The sequence below is a fragment of the Mirounga angustirostris genome, unplaced genomic scaffold (genome assembly GCF_029215605.1).
Source record: "Mirounga angustirostris isolate CCGP_5_RB_7025 unplaced genomic scaffold, mMirAng1.0.hap1 SCAF_4, whole genome shotgun sequence".
Lineage (NCBI taxonomy): Eukaryota > Metazoa > Chordata > Mammalia > Carnivora > Phocidae > Mirounga > Mirounga angustirostris.
Window position 1 is genome coordinate 105,455,385 of NW_026991712.1, and position 9,002 is coordinate 105,464,386.

The window sequence follows — 9,002 nt, forward strand, 5'->3', positions numbered from 1 at the left end:
AAGGAACCGATGTGCAGATGCTCTGAAGATTTGAAATTCAAGAAAAGTAGATGGATACCTACCATGGCTGGAGTGTGGGGAGCAAGAGGGAGTGTGGCAAGTGATGAGGTCAGAGAGCTCTGTGGGCAAGGATAAGTTCAAGAAGCCATTAAGAAGTTTCAGACAGGGGAATGACACCATCTAACTTCCCTTTCAGAAGGGTCACTGGCTCTGGGGGCAGGGTGAACTACAGGTCTCAAGATGAGAATTGCAGACATCAGTAGGAAGCTATTATGATAGTCCAGAGAAGGCATGATGGTGGCTTGGGCTAAGGGGTTGAAATGAAGAGAAGTGGAATAACAGCACAGCACTTCTTCCTTTTGGAAGAAGAGACGAGGATTTATAAGAAGTGGGTGAAGGAAAAGAAGAATCAAGGAACCTCATAACTACATCTGATAATGAAACTTGAAGAATGTGACTCTAGTTAACATGGTGAAATCTCCAAGTTAAACTACATTGTTAAATTTACTCTCATTTGCAGGATACTTAATTCATAAAGTAGAAATGACTAAACCAACCAAAATAATTAAGAATGTGATTTATAATATGATCAAATTTCCTTTGTAAGAAAATAACCACCTTTAAAAGAGGTACATTATTAGGGTGAAGATGACAATGGGAGTTTGAATATTTCACGTCTTTAAATTGACAATCTTATCCAACCTTATACAGAAATCCCCTTATGAACTCGTTTAGACCTTCTCTCTGTATCACTTAATATAATCGTTAATTCTTACCTCTCATTTTTGAGTACAGGTTTTATACCTTCTCAGATTGTAAGCTTATGCTTCTTTATACCCTCTCCATCATTTAACACAATTTTCCCCTCAACATAATGGCTCAATAAACATTTTTCAGTATATACATCACTTCCTCTCAAAGAACTGCCTCCCCCATCTTCCTTTTTTCATAGTTTACCATTCTTCCAGTACAATTAAGCTGGGCCTCCTCCATAAGCCTCCTCTGCTGCATCTTTCAGTCCTTACAGAGCGTTCCATTCTCATAACTTTCATATCTGTTCTTCACTCTTCTCTTACCACTGTAGCTGCTGGGTCACACTGGCGAGGAAATCAGTCCCTCCATCATTAATGGGACTTCATGTCCCATTTTGTAACAGTGAATGTCTCAACTAACAAAGAAAATCTCGATGCTGCACTCCCCTGGGCAAAACTGAAATCCCTTTGTAGATTTTTTTTTTTTTTAAAGATTTTATTTATTTATTTATTTGACAGAGAGAGAGAGATAGCAAGAGCAGGAACACAAGCAGGGGGAGTGGGAGAGAGAGAAGCAGGCTTCCCGCGGAGCAGGGAGCCTGATGTGGGGCTCGATCCCAGGACCCTGGGATCATGACCTGAGCCGAAGGCAGATGCCCAACGACTGAGCCACCCAGGCGCCCCCCCTTTGTAGATTTTTAATATTTTACTCTCCTGAACAAAACTATAGCCCTTTAAGAGATCCTTAATGTTTCACTAGACAACAATTGTGACCAGTATGGTATTTCAAATACTGTATTTCAAATCCATAGTTTCAGTGGTATTCCTTTCAAATAGCCTAAAGCTCACTAAGTAATGATAGAATCCACTTTCCCTCTGCTACTGACCATTCATCACATCTCATCTCCCCTACCGAAGAGCATGAAAAAACTCCTTTCCTGCAGACCACAAGACAAATATGAAAGAAGGCCTTTTATACTCAAATGTAAAAGGAAGACTAATTTTGATGCATTTAAGAAATAGGGTATGGAGTTCCCCAAAGCTGGGCTGGTGTATATCCTCCTTCCTTCTTGCAATAAATTGTTATAAATAGAAAAATCTTTTTAAATTTTGAGGCTGTAGTTTTTCTCACAATATCTCATCTTCCCTACTAAACGCTAAGCTCCTACGCCAGTGTTAATAACCACCACAAAGTATTCCAAAAATATTTGTTTAATAAATTACTGCATACACTTAATTAACAAACAAATCAATGAATGAATAAATGAATAGCTGCTTTGATGAGTAAGATTGGACTTCCAGGGCGGTCTCATTTGGGCCAATTTTTTTTAAACTTTCAATCCAGTCAGATTTGCATTAGAAAGTCTCCTTTGTGCAAACACTCCAGGGCAACTGTGCAAAGTCACTTTGAAAGTAAATGCCATCAAATATTAATAAGATAAGCCAAGGGAAATAAGCTTGTAGTTTATCCCAGATAAAAAGCATTTTTTTTCCCCTGAAGTATGAATACATACAGGAATTTAAAGCTCCTCTCTAGACACCAGACAGAGGCATGTGGGTGGCAAAGCTAAGTAGGAACAGCAGAGTGAGTGGAACATATTGATAAAATTAAAAGGGTGGAAAACCCCTGAAATGATGAACAAGGACCTTAGAAAATGCTGCTATTATTCCCATTAGACTTTTCTTCCCATAACATACTTATATCTAATCTAAGGGAGAAATAAATTTAAAGTTGTATTTTGGCAATTCTACAACCACACTATCGTTTTCTAAAATAACTAAAGCAGTCCAGGTCTCTAGGGTCTAGAAAGGCTTCACAGAATCCCTCCAAATAAGAAACATCAGGGACGTCAGGCTCACAGCGCAACAGCAAGCCTGGCTGGGAACGGAAGAAAAAAGGTTCCACAAGATCCCCACCCAAATGATCGTTTTCCAGTGAATCGTGAAATGTATTGTAGTGAATCAAGGAGCTAAATATTGAAACAAGAGCCAATCTGTCCTTCAACGAGAGCCGTCTGTCCGAGATGTCCCCACAGCATCTTCCATCCCCGGTTCTAGGACTGCTCTACTCAGGGACTACAGATGTGTACCTGGCTCGGCAGCCACATCTTCCTGGTGAGGAGCAAGCACCGGCCCCCGTCGGAGCCGAGGGAGCGCTTCCCGCCCGTCAGGGTGGTGTGGACCATGCACACCAACGAGTCCAACGGCACGGCCTTGGTCAGGTTTGCCCGCAGCTCGCAAACCTGCAGGGCCATGGAGGAGAGGCACGGCCAGTGCCTCAGCCCCAAGGGCACCAGGCGCATCAAGCTGCGTGTCTGGGCGCTGGTGTGCCCGTGGGGGTGGTGGGGGCAGGAAGATGGATGTCTCCCGCCTCCCTTCAGCAGAAGCTGTGCTTGCTGGGGTGCGGGTGGTACTTCCGCTCCCGGGGCGGCTGGAGAGCGCCTGGCCGTCTGGGCACGGGAGGAGCGGAGGGTGGCGCTGGGAGAGGGTTTCTCAGGCCCAGGGTGCAGGGTTTGGGGGATGCGGAAGGAACATTACTCGCTGCTCAGACCTGGCAGCCTGGCAAGTCTGGCTGCAGAGCTGCAGTGGCTGGGCCTCCCCCCACTCCCGCTGTCACTAACCTGGAACTCTGGATTCCACCGCCCAGCTGTGGCCCTGGACTACTTCGAGGAGTTCTCTGGCCCTCCTTTCTCAGGCCCCCGGGTGACCATGTAGAAAAACATAATACTATCTTTCCTCAGGTTCGTATGGAGCTTAACCGCTTGATAAACGCACACTGAACTACGGCACCCTGGCGTTGGGCATTTTCCAGTACCAGACAACGGTATGTATATATATGTATTAAGTGCAGGTGATTAAAACTGCTACTATTGAAAACAAAAGCATAAAAACTTTAAATTCCAGGAAACGTAAGTCATTGACTAATTAATAATATGGTGTCGGTATCCCATTTCCCCCAAATATATCCAGGGTAAGCCCCTACCCTGGCAGAGAGCTCAGATATAGAATGAACTAAGTGGGCCTACCACTGGCAGGTGAAAGAAAATTGTGCACTGGGCCAGAAAGAAAATATTAAAATCAATCTGAGAAAGAATGTCAAAAATCAGGCTGGGATACTGAGTCTAAAATTGTTCCTCCAAGCTGGTAGCATTTAGGATGTTAATTGTGTAATACTGAAGATTAAGGACCCCAACACTGCCATTGGTACCTCCTGGCCACTAGGGGGAGCCAACAATACCCTGCTCTATAAAGGAAAACCACTTGTTTCAAAGTCTGCTTTTTGAAGGGCAGGAATTATTTCGATTTTACAGAGCTACAGGAACCCTTGTCATCAAATTATTCCTCTGGAATATATAAGGACAGGATGGCAGTTCTATTCGCTGGAAAGAAAAATAATACACAACACAAATTGAAAAATTAGAAATCAGGGGCGCTTGGGTGGCTCAGCCAGTTAAGCGTGTGCCTTTGGCTCAAGTCATGATTCCAGAATCCTGGGATCCAGCCCCACAAGGAGCCCCACATCTGGCTCCCTGCTCGGAGGGGAGCCTGCTCCTCCCTCTCCTGCCCCGCCCCCTGCTTGTGCTCTCTCATGCTCTCTCTCAAATAAATAAAATAAAAAATCTTAAAAAAAATAAAAAAGAATTAGAAATCAGATATGCTCTACATAACTACCCTTAATAACTCATTTGCTAATCAATGCATTAAAATAGAGCAAGGACTCCAGCATGATGTCTTCGGTAATGCACATATTTATTTTTAAACTGATATCCTATAATTATTTATTCCCGTGTATGTCAGACATGTGCCAAAGATCTTGAATATGTCTTTGTTTTTGTCCCAACCGGTAGATCCAGACCCCAATATAGACTGCTATAATGCATGCTTTTCTTTTTCTCTAAGTGCGTGTGAGTGTATGTGTATATCTACTATATACTATTTCATACATGCAAAAGTAAATAATATATATGTAAATACTGAAGCATATTAATAGAAAAAATAAACTCAGCACCAACTAAAACATACCTTTAAACTGTTGGCTTCTTCACACACTGTACTGATTCACTACTGTGAATATTGCATTGATCACTTCACTGCTTTTTAAAAACTAGTTTTCATCACACGTATATACACTTAACAATATATATTTTAGATTTCTTGTTCTGGATTTTTATTAAAATTATATCACACTGTATGTTGCTTTTGTGATTTCTTTTTATCTTCAACAATATGTTTCAATGATTCATCCATTTATTCCATGTGTCATTCATTCTCACTGCTGAATAATATTCCATGGTAGAGTATACTATACTATTTAATTGCTATCTCCTTATTGGATATTTGGGCTGTTTCCACTTTTTGCTCTTATAATCAGTTAACAATACTGCTATGAATATTCTTGCTTAAGCCTCTTGGGACATGAGGCAAGAGTTTCTCAAGGGCATACACCTAGGAAGACAATTTCTGGATCATAGGTCGTATGCATCTTCAGCTTTCAAGAAAATACTAAATTGTATCCAAATTTGTGATTCCACTTTATACTTCTACTAACAATGTGTGAGGGTTCTCATTGCTCCACATTCCTATCCAGATTGGCATTGTCAGACTTCTTAATTTTCCCAGTTAAATGATTCTAAACAGTTCCTTGATAAAGTCATAATTTGCATAATGACGATGAACTTCTTTTCAAATGCTTATTGACCATTTTTATTTCTCCTTTCTGAAAATGCTTGTTCATATTCTTTGTCCAGTTTTCTATTGAGTTGTTTGTTATTTCCTTAATGATTTGCAGGAGTTTTTTTCATATTCTTTATTCTAATCTGTTATCTGTCATCTGTGTTGAAAATAAATACTCCCAGATTGTGGCTTAGTCTTTTCACTTTCCTTCTTTTTTTTTTTTTTTTACAAGATGTGGAGTTTTTTTAGAGAAAGAGTGAGAAAGGGGTGGGCAGGGGCAGAGGGAGGGAGAGAGAGAGAGAGAATCTTAAGCAGGCTCCATGCCCAGCACAGAGCTCAATCTCATGACCCTGAGATCATGACCTGAGCTGAAATCAAGAGTCGGTCACTTAACCAAGTGAGCCACCCAGGCACCCCTCACTTTCTTCATAGGTCTTTTGATGTCAGGGGAACTGTTAATGTATTCATACTACTATCTTTTTTCTTTAATGGTCATTAATTAAAATAGTCTATTTTTTATTTTTATTTTTTAGTCTGTTTTTTGATTAATTATTTAAATAATCTGTTTTTTTCCTAAAGTTCTTCCAGTTTTCTCTTTTACATTTAAGTATTTCATCAATCTAGAATTGATGTTGGAGTAGGGAGTAATGTCAGGACGGATTTTTTTTTCTCATGTATTAACCATTTGTCCCAGTATCACTTGTTTCTAATGATCTACACCATCCTTCTCTCATATCTTTTGATTACATTTTCTCTTTCATCCTGATATGTAAAAATGCAATTGCATTTTTAAAATGGGTTTTATATCCAGCCACCTAGCTAACTGCTCTTATTAATCCTAATACATTTTCTGGGAATTACTTAAGGCTTCCATGTTGACAGTCATATCATCTATATAATAACTTGCGCATGTTTTTTCTATGATAGACTGAATAAGAGCCCCCCAGAGATGTCAACATCCAAATCCCCAGAACCTGTTAATATGCTACCTTACATTGTAAGAGGGGTTTTGCAGCTGTGATTAATAAAAGATCTTGAGATGGGGGAGATTATCCTGGTGGGCTCAAATAATCATCAGTGTCCTGATAAAGAAAGTAGAGAGAGATTGTATTATAGGAGTAGGAGATGTAACAAAGAAAGCAAGAGATTGTAGTGATGTCAGGGAGGGGTCATGAGCAAAGAAATGCAGGTCTCTAGAAGCTGAGAAAGACAAGGAAACAGATTCCTCCTCAGAGCCTCCAGAAGGATCCAGCCTGCCAACACCTCAACTTTAGCCCAGTAAGATTGATTTTGTACTTCTGACCTCCAGAACTGTAAGACAATAAATTATTGTTGTTTTAAACCACTAAATTTGTGGTAATTTGTTAAAGCAGCCACAGAAAACTAATACACTTTCCAACCTTTTTTATTCCTTTTTCTTGCATTACATTTTGTCTAAAGATTCTGACAAAATGTTTTTTTTTTCTGACTACATGCTTCTCTTACAGATTCTTAAATATGATAGGAAGAAAAGCTTGTAATACTTTCTTGACATTTTCAGATTTATTAATGATAAGGAATTTCCAGAAAAGTATCCAAATTCTTTCTAAAGGCTTTAATTAAAGCTGAGACATGTTATTTCAAATATTCCAGGCACACTGTTTTTAATGAGAGCTGCTTAACACTCATGGCTATAATAATGCTCTGATTTATATATATTCTTTATGTACTTATTTATGATCAATTGATATCTTCTTTATCTCTGGAAAGTTCTAAGGTATCAAAATTGTTACAATAGAAAGATTAAAAATAATAAAAGAGCATAACATTCTAAGGAGGAAAGAAAAATAGATGTGCCAGGTGCCTGAAATGAGTAGTGAGCACAGTGGGAGTTCTGAAAACACTGTCACTTTGGAGAACTTAATTTGCAAGTTAGAGACTGACTTGCCCATCAGCCAAATATGAGTATATCTTTATAGGTGCATAAATAGCCCTAATTTTTTTTTTAAGATTTATTTATTTATTTGAGAGAGAGAGAGGGAGAGAACAGGGGGGAGGGGCAGAAGGAGCAGGAAAGAGAGTTCCAAGCAGACTTCATGCTAAGCATGGAGCCTGAGGCAGGATTCGATCTTATACCCAGAGATCATGACCTGAGCTGAAACCAAGAGTCGGTTACTTAACTGACTGAGCCACCCAGGTGCCCCAAAGCCATAATTATTAATAGTCATATGGTATAATGAAGAAGTGGGAGTCAACTGTAACTGACACCATGTTCAATGAAATTTGGAGAATTTCCATTGAAATGTAGCCTTTGTCACATGGTTTATAGTGTAATAATTTCAGTATGTAAGCCTGATCACTTATTCATCGAATACAGAGCTTTAATATTTAACAGAAAGATAGGGGAATATTTAACAGAAAGATAGGGGAAAAGCTGTAGTTCACTTTTGTGCTTTTTATGACTTCTAACACCATAAATATCGTCTTCCTGAGGAAAACTATTATATATTATTTTTTCCATGATTGAGATAAATACATTGAATCTATTGGTTCTCTCTAGCAAGAACTGAGTAATCAATGGATTTTAAACTCTGATCTACAGAAGTTTTCTGATAAAACAATAAAATTAAAAAAGAAGGAGTTGTACTCCCTACTTCCTCAGCAGGGACTAAAATAATCATAAAGTTATAAACTCAAACTCTAAAGTGGAGTACCCTAAAAAGATTATCTTGTGCCCCCTAAAATCTGGGTAGATTTTGTTAAACACTTTCAGATTTCCTGTGATCCCTGTTACCTTTCCTAGTCTAGTCTTGTGTGGTAAGAACTGACTTCTTTGGTTTTTATAGCAGTTAGTTTAGCTCATTCATATTTTGGAGATACACACCCATAGCTCCCAATCCATTACTTGCTTTCTTCATAAGTTGTACCTTTTTTTTTTTTTTAAGATTTTATTTATTTATCTCAGAGAGAGAGAATGAGAGAGAGCACATGAGGGGGGGGCAGAGGGAGAAGCAGACTCCCTGGTGAGCAGGGAGCCCGATGCGGGACTCGATCCCGGGACTCCAGGATCATGACCTGAGCCGAAGGCAGTCGCTTAACCAACTGAGCCACCCAGGCGCCCAAGTTGTACCTTTTTTCTCCTGACTTATTCGTGAAGAGCCAGCTCATTCCCCTGCACTTCTTTCTATAAAGGAAAACATCAACACAAAGAAAATGTATTTCCCTCAGCAAGTATTTCTATGTATTGACTAAATGCTGCTTTAACCTCACTATCACTAGCTCCCTCCCACACCAGCCTGTACTGTGATGCATAAAATCAGAATAGAAGAAAGGACACACAAAGTTTTCACCTTGAAATGTACCACTTACCCCTTTCTCAGGATTGAATGTAGCATCATCAGTGGGAAGAGTAAAGAAATCTTTTCATGAACCTGATACAGATTAAGGAAAACACTCTCCCCAGTTTGATCTGTCGGCTCAATCTGACTTTTGAGGCCCAGATCTGATGATCTAAGCAAAATGAAAAATAGGAGGTAAAGATATAACTGCTTAGACTGAGCTCTGATGTAGGCCTTAGCAAAGCAGAATAGTAATAAC